The sequence below is a fragment of the Gymnodraco acuticeps genome, unplaced genomic scaffold, assembly GCF_902827175.1.
Source record: "Gymnodraco acuticeps unplaced genomic scaffold, fGymAcu1.1, whole genome shotgun sequence".
Taxonomy (NCBI): Eukaryota; Metazoa; Chordata; class Actinopteri; order Perciformes; family Bathydraconidae; genus Gymnodraco; species Gymnodraco acuticeps.
Window position 1 is genome coordinate 1 of NW_022991577.1, and position 20,373 is coordinate 20,373.

Genomic DNA, 20,373 nt, shown 5'->3' on the forward strand with positions numbered 1-20,373 from the left:
TAAAGGTCGCTCAGAGCAGCTGACTTCAGGTAGAGGTTAAAGGTCACTCAGAGCCGCGACTTCAGGTAGAGGTTAAAGGGGTCGCTCAAGCAGCTGACTTCAGGTAGAGGTTAAAGGTCACTCAGAGCATGACTTCAGGTAGAGGTTAAAGGTCGCTCAGAGCAGCTGACTTCAGGTAGAGGTTAAAGGTCGCTCAGAGCAGCTGACTTCAGGTAGAGGTTAAAGGTCGCTCAGAGCAGCAGACTTCAGGTAGAGGTTAAAGGTCGCTCAGAGCAGCTGACTTCAGGTAGAGGTTAAAGGTCGCTCAGAGCAGCTGACTCAGGTAGAGGTTAAAGGTCGCTCAGAGCAACTGACTTCAGGTAGAGGTTAAAGGTCGCTCAGAGCAGCAGACTTCAGGTAGAGGTTAAAGGTCGCTCAGAGCAGCAGACTTCAGGTAGAGGTTAAAGGTCGCTCAGAGCAGCTGACCTCAGGTAGAGGTTAAAGGTCACTCAGAGCAGCAGACTTCAGGTAGAGGTTAAAGGTCGCTCAGAGCAGCTGACTTCAGGTAGAGGTTAAAGGTCGCTCAGAGCAGCTGACTTCAGGTAGAGGTTAAAGGTCGCTCAGAGCAGCTGACTTCAGGTAGAGGTTAAAGGTCGCTCAGAGCAGCAGACTTCAGGTAGAGGTTAAAGGTCACTCAGAGCAGCAGACTTCAGGTAGAGGTTAAAGGTCGCTCAGAGCAGCAGACTTCAGGTAGAGGTTAAAGGTCGCTCAGAGCAGCAGACTTCAGGTAGAGGTTAAAGGTCGCTCAGAGCAGCAGACTTCAGGTAGAGGTTAAAGGTCGCTCAGAGCAGCTGACTTCAGGTAGAGGTTAAAGGTCGCTCAGAGCAGCAGACTTCAGGTAGAGGTTAAAGGTCGCTCAGCAGCTGACCTCAGGTAGAGGTTAAGGTCTCAGAGCAGCAGACTTCAGGTAGAGGTTAAAGGTCGCTCAGAGCAGCTGACTTCAGGTAGAGGTTAAAGGTCACTCAGAGCAGCAGACTTCAGGTAGAGGTTAAAGGTCGCTCAGAGCAGCTGACTTCAGGTAGAGGTTAAAGGTCGCTCAGAGCAGCTGACCTCAGGTAGAGGTTAAAGGTCGCTCAGAGCAGCAGACTTCAGGTAGAGGTTAAAGGTCGCTCAGAGCAGCAGACTTCAGGTAGAGGTTAAAGGTCGCTCAGAGCAGCTGACTTCAGGTAGAGGTTAAAGGTCGCTCAGAGCAGCTGACTTCAGGTAGAGGTTAAAGGTCGCTCAGAGCAGCAGACTTCAGGTAGAGGTTAAAGGTCACTCAGAGCAGCTGACTTCAGGTAGAGGTTAAAGGTCGCTCAGAGCAGCTGACTCAGGTAGAGGTTAAAGGTCGCTCAGAGCAGCAGACTTCAGGTAGAGGTTAAAGGTCGCTCAGAGCAGCTGACTCAGGTAGAGGTTTTAAAGGTTAAAGGTCGCTCAGAGCAGCAGACTTCAGGTAGAGGTTAAAGGTCGCTCAGAGCAGCAGACTTCAGGTAGAGGTTAAAGGTCGCTCAGAGCAGCAGACTTCAGGTAGAGGTTAAAGGTCGCTCAGAGCAGCAGACTTCAGGTAGAGGTTAAAGGTCGCTCAGAGCAGCAGACTTCAGGTAGAGGTTAAAGGTCACTCAGAGCAGCTGACTTCAGGTAGAGGTTAAAGGTCGCTCAGAGCAGCAGACTTCAGGTAGAGGTTAAAGGTCGCTCAGAGCAGCAGACTTCAGGTAGAGGTTAAAGGTCACTCAGAGCAGCAGCTGACTTCAGGTAGAGGTTAAAGGTCGCTCAGAGCAGCTGACTTCAGGTAGAGGTTAAAGGTCGCTCAGAGCAGCAGACTTCAGGTAGAGGTTAAAGGTCGCTCAGAGCAGCAGACTTCAGGTAGAGGTTAAAGGTCGCTCAGAGCAGCTGACTTCAGGTAGAGGTTAAAGGTCGCTCAGAGCAGCTGACTTCAGGTAGAGGTTAAAGGTCGCTCAGAGCAGCTGACTTCAGGTAGAGGTTAAAGGTCGCTCAAGAGCAGCTAGACTTCAGGTAGAGGTTTAAAGGTCGCTCAGAGCAGTGACTTCCGGTAGAGGTTAAAGGTCACTGCAGAGCTAGCATGACTTTCAGGTAGAGGTTATAAAGGCTCGCTCAGAGCAGCTGACTTCAGGGTAGTAGCGGTTTAAGGTCGCTTCAGAGCAGCTGACCTTCAGGTAGAGGTACGGCTCTAAGAGCAGACTTCAGGTAGGGTTTTAAGTCCGCTCAGAGCAGCTGACTTCAGGTAGTAGGTTATACAGGTCGCTCAGAGGCAGCTGACCTTCAGGTAGAGGTTCAACGGTCGTTCAGAGCAGCTTGACTTCCGGTAGCGGGTAATAAAGGTTCGCTCAGAGCAGCAGACTTCAGGTAGAGGTTAAAGGTCGCTCAAGAGCAGCATGACTTCAGGGTAGAGGTTAAAGGTCGCTCTCAGAGCCAGCATGACTTCAGGTAGAGGTTAAAGGTCGATCAGAGCAAGGCATGATTCAGGTAGAGGTTAAAGGTCGCTCAGAGCAGCATGACTTCAGGGTAGAAGGTTAAAGGTCACTCAGGCAGGCTGACTTCCAGGGTACCCGAGGTTAAAGGTCGCTCAGAGCAGCTAGACCTTCAGGTAGAGGTTAAGCGTCGCTCAGAGCAGCCGACCTCAGGTAGAGGTTAAAGGTCGCTCAGCAGCAGACTCAGGTAGAGGTTAAAGGTCGCTCAGAGCAGCGATTCAGGTAGAGGTTAAAGGTCGCTCAGAGCAGCAGACTCAGGTAGAGGTTAAAGGTCACTCAGAGCAGCAGACTTCAGGTAGAGGTTAAAGGTCGCTTAGAGCAGCTGACTTCAGGTAGAGGTTAAAGGTCGCTTAGAGCAGCGACTTCAGGTAGAGGTTAAAGGTCGCTCAGAGCAGCTGACTTCAGGTAGAGGTTAAAGGTCGCTCAGAGCAGCTGACTTCAGGTAGAGGTTAAAGGTCGCTCAGAGCAGCTGACTTCAGGTAGAGGTTAAAGGTCGCTCAGAGCAGCAGACTCCAGGTAGAGGTTAAAGGTCGCTTAGAGCAGCAGACTTCAGGTAGAGGTTAAAGGTCGCTTAGAGCAGCTGACTTCAGGTAGAGGTTAAAGGTCGCTCAGAGCAGCAGACTTCAGGTAGAGGTTAAAGGTCGCTCAGAGCAGCAGACTTCAGGTAGAGGTTAAAGGTCGCTCAGAGCAGCTGACCTCAGGTAGAGGTTAAAGGTCACTCAGAGCAGCTGACTTCAGGTAGAGGTTAAAGGTCACTCAGAGCAGCAGACTTCAGGTAGAGGTTAAAGGTCACTCAGAGCAGCTGACTTCAGGTAGAGGTTAAAGGTCACTCAGAGCAGCTGACTTCAGGTAGAGGTTAAAGGTCGCTCAGAGCAGCTGACTTCAGGTAGAGGTTAAAGGTCGCTCAGAGCAGCAGACTTCAGGTAGAGGTTAAAGGTCACTCAGAGCAGCTGACTTCAGGTAGAGGTTAAAGGTCGCTCAGAGCAGCAGACTTCAGGTAGAGGTTAAAGGTCGCTCAGAGCAGCTGACCTCAGGTAGAGGTTAAAGGTCACTCAGAGCAGCAGACTTCAGGTAGAGGTTAAAGGTCGCTCAGAGCAGCGACTTCAGGTAGAGGTTAAAGGTCGCTCAGAGCAGCAGACTTCAGGTAGAGGTTAAAGGTCGCTCAGAGCAGCTGACTTCAGGTAGAGGTTAAAGGTCGCTCAGAGCAGCAGACTCAATGATGGGGTGTCATCTTCATATGCCGTTCCCTCGCCATAAAACACGATGTCGCTGTAACTCGCTGTACGGTCCGATCGTCCCCCAACCTTCACTTGTATATCACCGGTCCATGCCTCAACAGCTCTACGCCAAATCTGAGATCTCACCATAGGCTGTTGCCATGGAAACGCATCCCTCGTCAAAAAACATGCACTGAAAGAAACAACTTGTAGGATTTACTTGATTAAATCTTAGCAAGTATTTGCACTTACTTTTTCTAAGTATATTTTACTGCTGTAATATCAAGTAGAACTTACTTTCCAGCATCAAGTCAGATGTACGTATCACCAGACGTAACTTGGGGAAAGTATTAAGTAAATGTTACTTAATAATGTTGAAGTTACACGTTATATTTATTTGAACTAATTAAGTAAAGTCTAATTATTTTCTTCATGGACAGAAACATCACTGTCATCAAATGATTAAGTAAATATTATATATCTGTAATAGTTACTGTTATGAAGTAAATAAGTAGATTTTATCATATTTACAGTTTAAAATGTTGAATTACTTTGTTTGAAGTTATATTACTCACTTTAATTATGTAATTGTTACTCATTTACTTTTGAAAAATGTTACCTAATAAATGTAATAATCTATGCATTTAATATACGTTGAGCACAAATCACACAACTAAAATACAATTACACTTTATTTAGTCAACAATTCAATCACTATTAACCGACAACATTAACATTATAATAACTGCATGCAAACGATCTCTAAGCAGCAGCTTTCACAAAGCCAAGAGCCAGAAGCATGAAGCTCAGAGGCAGGTGAGAAAACGCTGTGGAGAAGTCTGCATGTGAAGAAGCTTGACAATGACTTCACATGTGTAACTTCCTCCAAGTCTGCGAGCTCAAAGTTTCAAATCAGACAGAAATAAAGTCAATTGTCAAATAAATGTAAACTTGCAGCGACATACAAAGGGCCTCATGCAAGAACATACTTGATATGAATAGACGGCTTTTCCATGTCTTTAAGACAGCAGCTTCACATTCAAAGCTTGCACTTTTGGGGTCAGCTTAATCCCATCCAGTCCGAGAAACAGTTTCTGGAACACCTCAAAAGTGTAGCGCAGTGTTGGGGGGTACGCCAAGTTTAACGCATAAATCAGCCCCATAAGGAGCGTGCATGCTTTGGCAGTACTGCCGCATCCTGGCATCATCTCTCTGCCTTCAAGCAGGAGGGCTGCATCCACTGGATCCTCTTCATTGGCACCATGGACAGCCAGGATCTTCAGGGCGTGTTCAGTTGCATCACTGCGGCTGTCCTGCATACCATCTACAAGAACAATGAAGTGAGAAACATAGCATGCTTGAATCATTCAAAGTGACTTCATTGTCAGGGCAGAATGAACACGTGCTAAAGACCATCATTAACTCTGAGGGCCCTCATCCGGGCCGGCCAACTGTCCTGCCTTTCAGAGGCTCAGAGGGCTCAGTTCTGAAGCTAGAGTAAAGATGATACCATGTGAAGCTAGGATCTGAGGAACCCATTGGTCCACCATGTGAAGCTAGGATCTGAGGAACACATTGGTCCACCATGTGAAGCTAGGATCTGAGGAACACATTGGTCCACCATGTGAAGCTAGGATCTGAGGAACACATTGGTCCACCATGTGATGCTAGGATCTGAGGAACCCATTGGTCCACCATGTGAAGCTAGGATCTGAGGAACCCATTGGTCCACCATGTGAAGCTAGGATCTGAGGAACACATTGGTCCACCATGTGAAGCTAGGATCTGAGGAACACATTGGTCCACCATGTGAAGCTAGGATCTGAGGAACCCATTGGTCCACCATGTGAAGCTAGGATCTGAGGAACACATTGTCCCCTACCCATGTGAAGCTAGGATCTGAGGAACACATTGGCTCCACCATGTGAAGCTAGGATCTGAGGAACACATTGGTCCACCATGTGAAGCTAGGATCTGAGGAACACATTGGTCCACCATTGAAGCTAGGATCTGAGGAACACATTGGTCCACCATGTGAAGCTAGGATCTGAGGAACACATTGGTCCACCATGTGAAGCTAGGATCTGAGGAACCCATTGGTCCACCATGTGAAGCTAGGATCTGAGGAACACATTGGTCCACCATGTGAAGCTAGGATCTGAGGAACACATTGGTCCACCATGTGAAGCTAGGATCTGAGGAAACCCATTGGTCCACCATGTGAAGCTAGGATCTGAGGAACCCATTGGTCCACCATGTGATGCTAGGATCTGAGGAACCCATTGGTCCACCATGTGAAGCTAGGATCTGAGGAACCCATTGGTCCACCATGTGAAGCTAGGATCTGAGGAACCCATTGGTCCACCATGTGAAGCTAGGATCTGAGGAACCCATTGGTCCACCATGTGAAGCTAGGATCTGAGGAACCCATTGGTCCACCATGTGAAGCTAGGATCTGAGGAACCCATTGGTCCACCATGTGAAGCTAGGATCTGAGGAACCCATTGGTCCACCATGTGAAGCTAGGATCTGAGGAACCCATTGGTCCACCATGTGAAGCTAGGATGTGAGGAACCCATTGGTCCACCATGTGATGCTGGTCAGCAAAGAGCCTGAATAACGCTGCAAAGATAGGCAACATTTTGGCGAGGGGAAAATGACATGACCATATTCAAAGGGGTCATCCCCTGACCTTTAAGCTCAAGATATCTGAATGGAAATGTGTTCTCTGGATACCCACGAGTCTCCTCTTTACACACATGGACACTTCATGCTGATCACAGGCAGTTTGGGACGAAAAACATGCAGTTCTGTGCATGCAGTATAAATGTGTTTTTTTCGCCTTTCTTAAAACGTTGTATTTTAATATCTTTGCATGCTGGGGTCTTGGAATTGCATGAATTGGATATGTGGATCCAATGAGCCCAATTATATGCATGTGTGATGATGTAGGAGCCATTCCATTGGAGTGAAACTTTGAAGATTGACTTCACAGTATAAAATGAGCTGTTGTGGCTTCTAGGATGGTCACAGCCATAAACTAGAGACGGAGGGCTTTCAGAGGATGTAGGCGTTCCTAGGTTTATTTACAAAAGGGTTTCTGAGCAGTTTCCAGAACAGAAGTGCTCACCATCCAATCGCGGAAAAATGCAATTCTTGCAGAAATTAAAAAATAATTCAGATTTTTTTATTCCAAATCACAGCATAGATGATTCTATGTCTTGATGTCCTAATGTGATACTTTGAAGGCATTTTTGACCATATTTGGCAATTCTCGAGTGGTTAATATGCTTAAATTTAGCAGCAAATCTGTGTTTCAATCAGGAGAGACGTGATGTATGAAATACATGTTTATTACCGGGACACATGGTATAAGAAAATGATGATTGACAGATTACAACAATGAATTAACTGATGTTTGGAGATTAGGCCCCGGTTTGTAGGGTGATCATTCAGGAGGGGAAAACCGCTCCGATGAACCCCCACAGAGAAGAGAAGTAAGAAGTACTGAGATGTGAAGCATTTCTTACCTTACCGGCTGATTGAGGAGATCTGTGGATGAAATGAGAGATAGCACGGGGACATGATGAGAATGTCGGAATCACTGCAGGGTTAATGTGAACGCCAACCATGGTTAGCGCCTGCATAGCGGATTTAGACAAGCGCTGACCCACTGGCCGCAACCTGCACGCGCAGGGTTAAACATGACGCCGACCCACTGGCCGCAACCTGCACCTGCAGGGTTAAACATGACGCTGACCCATTGGCCGCAACCTGCGCCCGCAGGGTTAAACATGATGCTGACCCATTGGCCGCAACCTGCGCCCGCAGGGTTAAACATGATGCTGACCCATTGGCCGCAACCTGTACACGTAGGGTTAAACATGACGCCGACCCACTGGCCGCAACCTGCGCAGCAGGGTTAAACATGATGCTGACCCATTGGCCGCAACCTGTACACGTAGGGTTAAACATGACGCCGACCCATTGGCCGCAACCTGTACACGTAGGGTTAAACATGACGCCGACCCACTGGCCGCAACCTGTACACGTAGGGTTAAACATGACGCCGACCCACTGGCCGCAACCTGTACACGTAGGGTTAAACATGACGCCGACCCACTGGCCGCAACCTGCGCAGCAGGGTTAAACACAATGCGGACCCAAAGGTCACAACGATATGAAGTGTTTAAACATGAACACGGTGACACGTAAATGTGCTGACTTGCTAAAACCACCACCAGTTATATGTATAAATACCGTTTAGTGTTTGAGGGACCTTTGGATGGCCAGCACGGCACTGATGTCCGGGCGGATGTAGGATGTGAAGGCAGAGGAGGACCACCGTCCGAGTTGTTGCAGGGATGAGGATGAGACTCCTTGATTAGCAGCAGATGTAGCTGCGCCTATCCTGAACGGATGCCCCGAGAATAATTGGGGTGATAATCCGGATTAGAGAGAACTTGCTTTAAGTAGTAGTTGAACCGGTGTTTAGTTAAGGGAATATTCCCTGCCTAACGCAGACCCGGAGGTCACAACCTGACGTGTAGGGTTAACATGAACACGGACCTGGAGGTCACAACCTGACGTGCAGGGTTGAACATGAACACGGACCCGGAGGTCACAACCTGACGTGCGGGGTTAACATGAACACGGACCCGGAGGTCACAACCTGACGTGCAGGGTTGAACATGAACACGGACCTGGAGGTCACAACCTGACGTGCAGGGTTGAACATGAACACGGACCTGGAGGTCACAACCTGACGTGCAGGGTTGAACATGAACACGGACCCGGAGGTCACAACCTGACGTGCAGGGTTAACATGAACACGGACCCGGAGGTCACAACCTGACGTGCAGGGTTGAACATGAACACGGACCCGGAGGTCACAACCTGACGTGCAGGGTTGAACATGAACACGGACCCGGAGGTCACAACCTGACGTGCAGGGTTAGACATGAACACGGACCTGGAGGTCACAACCTGACGTGCAGGGTTAACATGAACACGGACCTGGAGGTCACAACCTGACGTGCGGGGTTAACATGAACACGGACCCGGAGGTCACAACCTGACGTGCAGGGTTAGACATGAACACGGACCTGGAGGTCACAACCTGACGTGCAGGGTTGAACATGAACACGGACCCGGAGGTCACAGCCTGACGTGCAGGGTTGAACATGAACACGGACCCGGAGGTCACAGCCTGACGTGCAGGGTTGAACATGAACACGGACCTGGAGGTCACAACCTGACGTGCAGGGTTGAACATGAACACGGACCCGGAGGTCACAACCTGACGTGCAGGGTTGAACATGAACACGGACCTGGAGGTCACAACCTGACGTGCAGGGTTGAACATGAACACGGACCTGGAGGTCACAACCTGACGTGCAGGGTTAACATGAACACGGACCTGGAGGGTCACAACCTGACGTGCAGGGTTGAACATGAACAGGACCCGGAGGTCACAACCTGACGTGCAGGGTTTGAACATGAACACGGACCGGAGGTCACAACTGACGTGCAGGGTTGAACATGAACACGGACCTGGAGGTCACAACCTGACGTGCAGGGTTGAACATGAACACGGACCCGGAGGTCAACCTGACGTGCAGGGTTTGAACATGAACACGGACCCGGAGGTCACCACCTGACGTGCAGGGTTGAACATGAACACGGACCCGGAGGTCACAACCTGACGTGCAGGGTTAACATGAACACGGACCTGGAGGTCACACCTGACGTGCAGGGTTGAACATGAACCACGGACCTGGAGGTCACAACCTGACGTGCAGGGTTTAACATGAACACGGACCCTGGAGGTTCACAACTGACGTGCAGGGTTGAAGCATGAACACGGACAACCTGACGTGCAGGGTTGAACATGAACATGGACCCGGAGGTCACAACCTGACGTGCAGGGTTGAACATGAACATGGACCCGGAGGTCACAACCTGACGTGCAGGGTTGAACATGAACACGGACCTGGAGGTCACAACCTGACGTGCAGGGTTGAACATGAACACGGACCCACGTTATAGGCATAATTACCATGTTTTAGTGTTTGAGAGATCTTGGATAGCCAGCACACGCTGATGTCCGGGCGAATGTGGATATGAAGGCGGAGGAGGACCACCGGCCGAGTTGCAGGGATGAGGGAGAAATGCCTTGATTGGCAGCAGAAGTGGCTGCACCTATCTGAACGAAAGCCCTGATATGCTATTAAGACGCCACCACCAGTTATGCAGATTTACCATAGGTAAACTGAAGAGATCTTGGATTGGCAGCACGAGCGATGTCCGGGCGAGGAGGGAGATGTAGACAAATAAGCACGAGCTGTTAGCTGGAGTACAGTGAGGCATGAATATCGTAACCTGGATTGACGCGAGCCAGGTGAGCATAAACCCGAGAATATGAATGAAGTGCAGGATGCATGCAGAAAACATACGCTTAGTTAAATACTCAGACATGACCCGTGATATAATCTAGTTTAATTAGCAGTTAAGTGTGCCAGGATGAGTCATAGATGCTGATAAACTGATTGAGTGATTAAGACTGTCTTCTATCATCTGAAGTGAGGATGATGGAGGGACGCTAGTGTTAGATCCAGCAAGTGTGATAATAAATGTGAAGCAATAGTGGAAATCTGAGTGTGCCGCTATGGCGGATGATCTCATGCAGATGTCCCCCCCAAAACGGAGGATGTGCGGTGCACGTCCTTAAGTCGGGGAAAACGCGGTCGTCGTGAGGCCGGCGGATGCCACGTCCAGGAAACGGGAGATGATGCGTGCCGAAGAATATCCGCATGCAAAGTACGGTTGCCCGGTGAGGAAGAGCAACTGTCGTTGAAGACGTTTATGTGGATGCACGCAGTTTGGTTAGAGGAACGTTAATACCATGAGCTTGATGTGATGCCTAGGAACTCCAGGTGTGTGACTGGGCCTGTAGTTCCTCATGATTAGGAACGCTGTGCTCCTGGAGGATTCTCTTCTTCTTTCTTCTTCTTCTCTTTTCCCAGTTGAGCGGAGTTATAGGTTAGTAATGTTGTATTTCAACACTAGATGGCGTAAAGGCAACGCATGAGGAGATCTCTCTGAGCAGTGGTGATTTGAACTGGGGAGAGACATTTATAAATGTCTCCGGTACCGATAAAAAGACCAATAACGTTGGAGCTTAACGGCACGTAAAACACACGTTATGACATCAACAATGAATCGACGACTGAATTAGTTGCAACTAATTTGGTAATCGATTTGATCGATTAAGTCGATTAGTTGTTGCACCCCTACTGCCGAGGAGATGTTGTTGTCGCAGATCCAGCCGTTGGTGCACCGAGAAACGGAATATTTCTTAGTGGAGAAGAAAGAGAGAAAAAATACGATAATTTAGTCAATAATCATTAAATTAATATTGGGAGTGAATTCCTAATTTATTTAGTATCTGGTCGTGTCATAAACAGGATAACGTTACACCCAACACTGCCTGGAACTCACCTTCACCCTGAACTAAAGGTAGCAATGCATAGTGTTGAACTTCCTGTCGGCTCCCAGACCGTAGTCGAGGAAACGGGGGGGGGGTGACTCTCTGTCGTCTCCCAGGGCAGAAGCAACACGCTTCGGGTTCAATAACCCATTTATCGGAGATACTGGAGAAGGCGAGCTCTTCTTGGGAGGTCGTTGCATTTATTTAGCTCTTCTGTTTCGCAAGATCGCAGACCTTCCTTTTTCTGCTGCCTCGTTATTTCTTGAAAACGTGTATCTCGCTCGCTCTACCATACCATGCCCGCGCACGCACGCCACACCCCTCTCTTAAAGGGGTAGCGATCTCACTCTGCATGACCCAATGTCATAACAATAAAACGAAACATCTCGTGAATTTGTTGCAACTGCCTCTTGCCAGCGCTACCCTGACGCCTGTTTAAAGTGAGCGCAGGAGGAAGTAGCTTCAATGGGATGTAGCTTAAGCCCTGCCTGCCTGCCTGCAGGAGGGGTTGTGGTTGAAGCCAGAATGGGTAAAACTCCGCATGCGATGAGGACCCGTTCCGCGTGAAGCCGGAAGCGCCGCATTAGGCGGCCCTGATGTCAGTGATGCCTTCTCGAGAGCCTGGAGCGTGCGTCAGTTGTTTGCGTGAAGTAGCCATTCCCATTAAGCCGGAGGAACTTCCATGGAGCCCGATTTCCTTGTCTTTTCCTCCCGCGTCCGGGTTTGCGGGGCGGCCGGCTGGACCCGCTAGCCGACTGGGGAACGCCGCCTGTAGCTTAATCCGCAAGACTGCGGAGCTGATGAATAATGCCCTCAGCTGGAACGAAGCCCTCAGCTGGAACGAAGCCCTGCTGCTGCTTGTGCGTTGACACCTGAAATGACAACTGACAGAGAGGGAAGAGCAGATTTAAAAGGGGTTAGCAGGTGCGATGATTGGCTAGCTGGGGAGTAACGCCCCTGATTACTTAATGGTAGAGGAGATTGAAGTGACGTGTAACACCAGGGGGTATTGGTCTTCCTCATTGAACTTGCGCTAAGCTTCATATTAAATGGTATCAACACAAACATTGCTGCAACAAGTTATGGGACATAATAGCAGGATAGCATCTCTCAAATACTTGGACCAATGTTCTGAGCCGTAATACACTGAACACATTACAATTTAATTAATTGAAATTAATAAACTATGTTTATAATAGATTTGTGACTAGAACAATTTGACCTAGCTTTCAGATGATGTAAACCACTTCTATATGACATAAACTGTTGAGCTGCTATCTCCCTCTAAAGACCTCCTGTTTTAACATTCAAATGTTACAACAGTGTCATTAAAAACAAATAATAATCAAGCTTTACCAGGAGATCTTCAAAAAGATCCTGTTGTTTTTCGCCAAGGTATAGTATGAGGCTGCGGATGACAGAGTCACGCCTCATGTCAATGCTTTGGTTCTGTGAAGAGATTAATATTGTGTCAATACTGAACTAATATTCATACACAATAAACTTTCAAGGAAGAAAACAAGAGCATACATGTGCGAGGAGGAGTGATTTGAGCAAACTGAGCAAGAGCCATGGAAAGATGGACCATGCAGGGGCATTTAAACAACCGAGTGTGAGGATGTGTGCTGTGTGTGTGTAAGCATTGGGCATTGGGTGATGTGTGTGTGAGTGAGGTCTGTCTTCCTTAAAAAAAAACGTGATCATGCACAATTTTGAACAAGCATACCTGACTCAGTTTTTCCAGGAACGGCCTCATCTTGGTCCCGAGGACTCCTCCCTTGGCCTTCATCAGGGCAATACGTTTTGGTGTGTAGTGGTGGAGTTTGTACATGAAGCTCTGCTCCAGCGAAATGGTAGTCATTCACCCGAATTCCGCCTTTATCTGAAGTGACAAAGTAATCACAAGCACAACATGAGGAACTGGGCCAATAACTCTGATACAAAATTAAGGCAGGGTCAATTATGTATAGGGTCAGGGTGTTATAAATCGTGCAGATATTAATGGTGGAATGAACAAGCTATTTATAGAATTTTAACTTTGAGAGAATAGTGTTTCAAGTTAATTAATGTTCATGTGTATCTATCTTTTTTAAATGTGTTCCTGTACAAAGGAGCATGTATAGATTCACCTACCTCAGCTTCACTAAACAAAGCAGGCCATCTCTCTTTGAAGAATGCTTGAATCAGCTTGAACGCTAACTCAGCTAACATTACTTTTCCTCTCCTCTGCTTTTGACAATGCTATTCCAACTGTTATGCCCTTAGTTTTATAGACGTGAAATAAAACGTGGAACCTTCTTTAGATGCATGTGAGTGTTTTTTTAATGATCTGGTAAATTACAGTTAAGGTTAGCTGCTAGCTAACAGCACGTGACATAAAACATAATCTCTCAACTTTGTGAACTAATGCACAGAAACGTTAACATGGTTCAAGCAAACAAGAATCAGGCTATTATGCACAAAGACACATATATTATCATAAGTCTTAAACAGAGAGACAATCACTTACCAACACTTCTTTCTCCAACTTGTTCCTGTTCGCGGACGACTCAGCCCTGCTGGTCTCTGGCAGGAACAGGTTGCAGGTTGAAAAAAGACTCAGCTCCGAGCTCGGCAGAATCTGCACCTGGCTCGCCGATAATAAATTATCATTACACCTGGGTAAAACAGAGTCCATTCTCTTCGGTTCGAAACATAATCTCAGCAAATCCGACGACTTCTCAGTTGCAGTGGGCGACATTATTGTCACAAGTAAGAAGGAAATTACATACCTAGGATCTATCCTTGAGGCAAACCTCTCCTGTGACAAAATGGCATCCAATGTAATAAAAAAAGTCAATCAAAGAACTAGATTCCTATACCGGATCTCCTCTCTGGTAAACAAGAACACCCTGAAGACTCTGGCAGGAGCACTCATTCAAGGGTACTATGACTATGCTTGCACGTCATGGTACCATAGCACCTCCAAGGCGCTACAAATAAAACTTCAAACATCGCAAAATAAACTGGTCAGACTACTGCTTGACCTTTCATCTAGAACCCACCTCACCTCTGCCCACTTTGACAACCTAGGATGGCTTAGAGTAGACGACAGAGTACAGCTACTTGCAATGGGCCTGGTCTACAAGATCCACTACACCTCTATGGTACCCATGTACATGTCAAAATGCTTCCCAAAGGTCAAGGAATACCATGATCATAACACCAGAGGGAGCTCCACAAATCATGTGAAACCCAGATTTGGCACAAAAAAGGGGGAATACACGTTTCGCAATGATGCCACATCAAGGTGGAACGCTCTTCCCACAACTGTGAAGGAAAGTAAAACTATACTTACCTTCCAAACCTCTCTTAAAGAGCACCTTCGGGGGAGAGCATTGCAAAACTGGCCCCGGTAATGGTACAAATCTCAACCTGTCGTTCAATGGACAGCTTCCCCCCCCCCCCATCTATGTATATACTCGCTTTTTAGACTCTGTTACTAACTGTATATCTGTAGACTTGGTATGTCTTAAATGTCCGGTTAGGATGTATTAGAACCAAATCTAAAATGAAAATTGTAAATAAGCCATCTGTATGTCTTATATGTCTTATATGATATGATGAATTGGAAATGGGGGACCCTGATGTAAACAAGACGAAAGTCTTTCTCTGGTCTGCATCCCCTTAACAATTGTATGTTTTGAGCTGTACTGTACTGTACCCAATATACAAGCTGTTAATAAACTTTTCAATCAATCAATCAATCAATCAGCCAGCTCCTCCGACAGCCTTCAGAGTGCAGTGCTAACCCAACTGAACCGTCGTCCAAAAGCGCGGGTATCTTGTCTTGTCAAGGCGCATGCGCGGATTCAAACAGCTACTATGGTTTTAGATTAACATTTACTTAGTATTTTAAGGTTTATGAGCAGTGATTATAAATCATTTAAATAGTATGAGTAAATATATAATAAAACGTACTCCTCCCACACTGTAAATGTATTACATGAATAAAAGGTGTATACATTTAAAATGTTACTTAATAAATTCTAGTTCTTTGTGAATCTTGATATTACCATGTAAAAAGTACGACAGTTAATTAAATATATTTTACTACACCAGAAAGTCAGTTTTTTGAGTGTGGTGTTGTCGTAACTAATATGAAAATGGTGAAAACACCACCAGACTTCAGATGACAGTTAACATGTCTACTTTGTGCCATTAGTGAGTTTTCCTCAAAAGATGTTGCCATGGAAACGCATCCCTTGCAATAAAACACGATATTGCTTTAACTCCTATGAAAATTGTCAAAAAGTGCTCACACTTCACAGGTTTGGTAACGATGCAGCCATCAACGCATCAAAGCGTATTATGGGATGTCATCAAAAGCCGTTGCCATGACGACAGATCATTTACCATCAAGTTAGTTCAGAAGTTTGCAGTCGAATATTCTGCTGCTTTTCCAAGCCTTTTCACTTTCTCCTCTCATCACACATTCAAGCCCCCAGAGTTCATGTTTCATTTCAATCTAGAGTCTTCACTCTCTCCTCTCATCACACATTCAAGCCCCCAGAGTTCATGTTTCTTTTCAATCTAGAGTCTTCACTCTCTCCTCTCATCACACATTCAAGCCCCCAGAGTTCATGTTTCATTTCAATCTAGAGTCTTCACTCTCTCCTCTCATCACACATTCAAGCCCCCAGAGTTCATGTTTCATTTCAATCTAGAGTCTTCACTCTCTCCTCTCATCACACATTCAAGCCCCCAGAGTTCATGTTTCATTTCAATCTAGAGTCTTCACTTTCTCCTCTCATCCCACATTCAAGCCTCCAGAGTTCATGTTTCATTTCAATCTAGAGTCTTCACTTTCTCCTCTCATCACACATTCAAGCCCCCAGTGTTCATGTTTCATTTCAATCTAGAGTCTTCACTTTCTCCTCTCATCACACATTCAAGCCCCCAGAGTTCATGTTTCATTTCAATCTAGAGTCTTCACTCTCTTCTCTCATCACACATTCAAGCCCCCAGAGTTCATGTTTCATTTCAATCTAGAGTCTTCACTCTCTCCTCTCATCACACATTCAAGCCCCCAGAGTTCATGTTTCATTTCAATCTAGAGTCTTCACTCTCTCCTCTCATCACACATTCAAGCCCCTAGAGTTCATGTTTCATTTCAATCTAGAGTCTTCACTCTCTCCTCTCATCCCACATTCAAGCCCCCAGAGTTCATGTTTCATTTCAATCTAGAGTCTTCACTCTCTCCTCTCAATACACATTCAAGCCCCCAGAGTTCATGTTTCATTTCAATCTAGAGTCTTCACTCTCTCTTCTCATCACACATTCAAGCCCCCAGAGTTCATGTTTCATTTCAATCTAGAGTCTTCACTCTCTCCTCTCATCACACATTCAAGCCCCCAGAGTTCATGTTTCATTTCAATCTAGAGTCTTCACTCTCTCCTCTCATCACACATTCAAGCCCCCAGAGTTCATGTTTCATTTCAATCTAAAGTCTTCACTCTCTCCTCTCATCCCACATTCAAGCCCCCAGAGTTCATGTTTCATTTCAATCTAAAGTCTTCACTCTCTCCTCTCATCCCACATTCAAGCCCCCAGAGTTCATGTTTCATTTCAATCTAGAGTCTTCACTCTCTCCTCTCATCCCACATTCAAGCCCCCAGAGTTCATGTTTCATTTCAATCTAGAGTCTTCACTCTCTCCTCTCATCACACATTCAAGCCCCCAGAGTTCATGTTTCATTTCAATCTAAAGTCTTCACTCTCTCCTCTCATCCCACATTCAAGCCCCCAGAGTTCATGTTTCATTTCAATCTAGAGTCTTCACTCTCTCCTCTCATCACACATTCAAGCCCCCAGAGTTCATGTTTCATTTCAATCTAGAGTCTTCACTCTCTCCTCTCATCACACATTCAAGCCCCCAGAGTTCATGTTTCATTTCAATCTAGAGTCTTCACTCTCTCCTCTCATCCCACATTCAAGCCCCCAGAGTTCATGTTTCATTTCAATCTAGAGTCTTCACTCTCTCCTCTCATCACACATTCAAGCCCCCAGAGTTCATGTTTCATTTCAATCTAAAGTCTTCACTCTCTTCTCTCATCACACATTCAAGCCCCCAGAGTTCATGTTTCATTTCAATCTAGAGTCTTCACTCTCTCCTCTCATCACACATTCAAGCCCCCAGAGTTCATGTTTCATTTCAATCTAGAGTCTTCACTCTCTCCTCTCATCCCACATTCAAGCCCCCAGAGTTCATGTTTCATTTCAATCTAGAGTCTTCACTCTCTCCTCTCATCCCACATTCAAGCCCCCAGAGTTCATGTTTCATTTCAATCTAGAGTCTTCACTTTCTCCTCTCATCCCACATTCAAGCCCCCAGAGTTCATGTTTCATTTCAATCTAGAGTATTCACTCTCTCCTCTCATCACACATTCAAGCCCCCAGAGTTCATGTTTCATTTCAATCTAGAGTCTTCACTCTCTCCTCTCATCACACATTCAAGCCCCCAGAGTTCATGTTTCATTTCAATCTAGAGTCTTCACTCTCTCCTCTCATCCCACATTCAAGCCCCCAGAGTTCATGTTTCATTTCAATCTAAAGTCTTCACTCTCTCCTCTCATCACACATTCAAGCCCCCAGAGTTCATGTTTCATTTCAATCTAGAGTCTTCACTCTCTCCTCTCATCACACATTCAAGCCCCCAGAGTTCATGTTTCATTTCAATCTAAAGTCTTCACTCTCTCCTCTCATCCCACATTCAAGCCCCCAGAGTTCATGTTTCATTTCAATCTAGAGTCTTCACTCTCTCCTCTCATCCCACATTCAAGCCCCCAGAGTTCATGTTTCATTTCAATCTAGAGTCTTCACTTTCTCCTCTCATCACACATTCAAGCCCCCAGAGTTCATGTTTCATTTCAATCTAGAGTCTTCACTCTCTCCTCTCATCACACATTCAAGCCCCCAGAGTTCATGTTTCATTTCAATCTAGAGTCTCCACTCTCTCCTCTCATCACACATTCAAGCCTCCAGAGTTCATGTTTCATTTCAATCTAGAGTCTTCACTTTCTCCTCTCATCCCACATTCAAGCCTCCAGAGTTCATGTTTCATTTCAATCTAGAGTCTTCACTTTCTCCTCTCATCACACATTCAAGCCCCCAGAGTTCATGTTTCATTTCAATCTAGAGTCTTCACTCTCTCCTCTCATCACACATTCAAGCCCCCAGAGTTCATGTTTCATTTCAATCTAGAGTCTCCACTCTCTCCTCTCATCACACATTCAAGCCCCCAGAGTTCATGTTTCATTTCAATCTAGAGTCTTCACTCTCTCCTCTCATCCCACATTCAAGCCCCCAGAGTTCATGTTTCATTTCAATCTAGAGTCTTCACTTTCTCCTCTCATCCCACATTCAAGCCCCCAGAGTTCATGTTTCATTTCAATCTAAAGTCTTCACTCTCTCCTCTCATCACACATTCAAGCCCCCAGAGTTCATGTTTCATTTCAATCTAGAGTCTTCACTCTCTCCTCTCATCACACATTCAAGCCCCCAGAGTTCATGTATCATTTCAATCTAGAGTCTTCACTCTCTCCTCTCATCCCACATTCAAGCCCCCAGAGTTCATGTTTCATTTCAATCTAGAGTCTTCACTCTCTCCTCTCATCACACATTCAAGCCCCCAGAGTTCATGTATCATTTCAATCTAGAGTCTTCACTCTCTCCTCTCATCACACATTCAAGCCCCCAGAGTTCATGTTTCATTTCAATCTAGAGTCTTCACTCTCTCCTCTCATCCCACATTCAAGCCCCCAGAGTTCATGTTTCATTTCAATCTAGAGTCTTCACTCTCTCCTCTCATCACACATTCAAGCCCCCAGAGTTCATGTTTCATTTCAATCTAGAGTCTTCACTCTCTCCTCTCATCACACATTCAAGCCCCCAGAGTTCATGTTTCATTTCAATCTAGAGTCTTCACTCTCTTCTGACACATTACATTTCAGCTTTTCAGCATAAAGCATTCCCACTTGCAATTTCTTCAGGAATTGCATTCTCTAGTTGAACATTATTACTCTCTCGTTCAGTTACTATAGCCTCTGTGAATTTACAGCAGGACCACCAATCAGCTCCTCTCTTCACCTCGCAGAGACGAGCTTCTTTCATTTAACCCTTCACATTCAAACAGAAACTGAATAGGCAGATTCGAAGGATTTATTTATTTGGAAATGTTATTTTAAATACAATTAAATGAAGTTATTTTGGTAAAACTAATACAAAAAATTGTAAATGTTTTTAAATATTATTTTGTAGAATATCTTAGGCCCTCAGGAGGGCCTGAGGGCCCTGACGGCTCGCCTCAGGAGGGCCTGAGGGCCCTGACGGCTCGCCTCAGGAGGGCTTGAGGGCCCTGACGGCTCGCCTCAGGAGGGCCCTGACGGCTCGCCTCAGGAGGGCCCTGACGGCTCGCCTCAGGAGGGCCCTGACGGCTCGCCTCAGGAGGGCCTGAGGGCCCTGACGGCTCGCCTCAGGAGGGCCCTGACGGCTCGCCTCAGGAGGGCCCTGACGGCTCGCCTCAGGAGGGCCTGAGGGCCCTGACGGCTCGCCTCAGGAGGGCCCTGACGGCTCGCCTCAGGAGGGCCCTGACGGCTCGCCTCAGGAGGGCCCTGACGGCTCGCCTCAGGAGGGCCTGAGGGCCCTGACGGCTCGCCTCAGGAGGGCCTGAGGGCCCTGACGGCTCGCCTCAGGAGGGCCTGAGGGCCCTGACGGCTCGCCTCAGGAGGGCCCTGACGGCTCGCCTCAGGAGGGCCCTGACGGCTCGCCTCAGGAGGGCCCTGACGGCTCGCCTCAGGAGGGCCTGAGGGCCCTGACGGCTCGCCACTGCTCAGCTCAGTTCTTTAACCTGAAACCTGCAGACCATAGGCGGCGCGTGAGGCTCAGGTTTGGGAAGGCTAACTTGTTTTACCTGACGCTGCCCGCCTCCGGCGTCTATAGAAAAGAGATCAACTCAGTGAAAGCACCGCCTGCTGGCCAATCAGAGCTCAGTGTGCGGAGTTTAAATCTATCAAGTCATATTACAGGAGAAAGGAAATGCAGAACAGCTGCTGTATGCAGGGGAGACGCCGACGTGTCGCACTTATCGTTCATATCACATCATTAATCAGATCATCGATCAT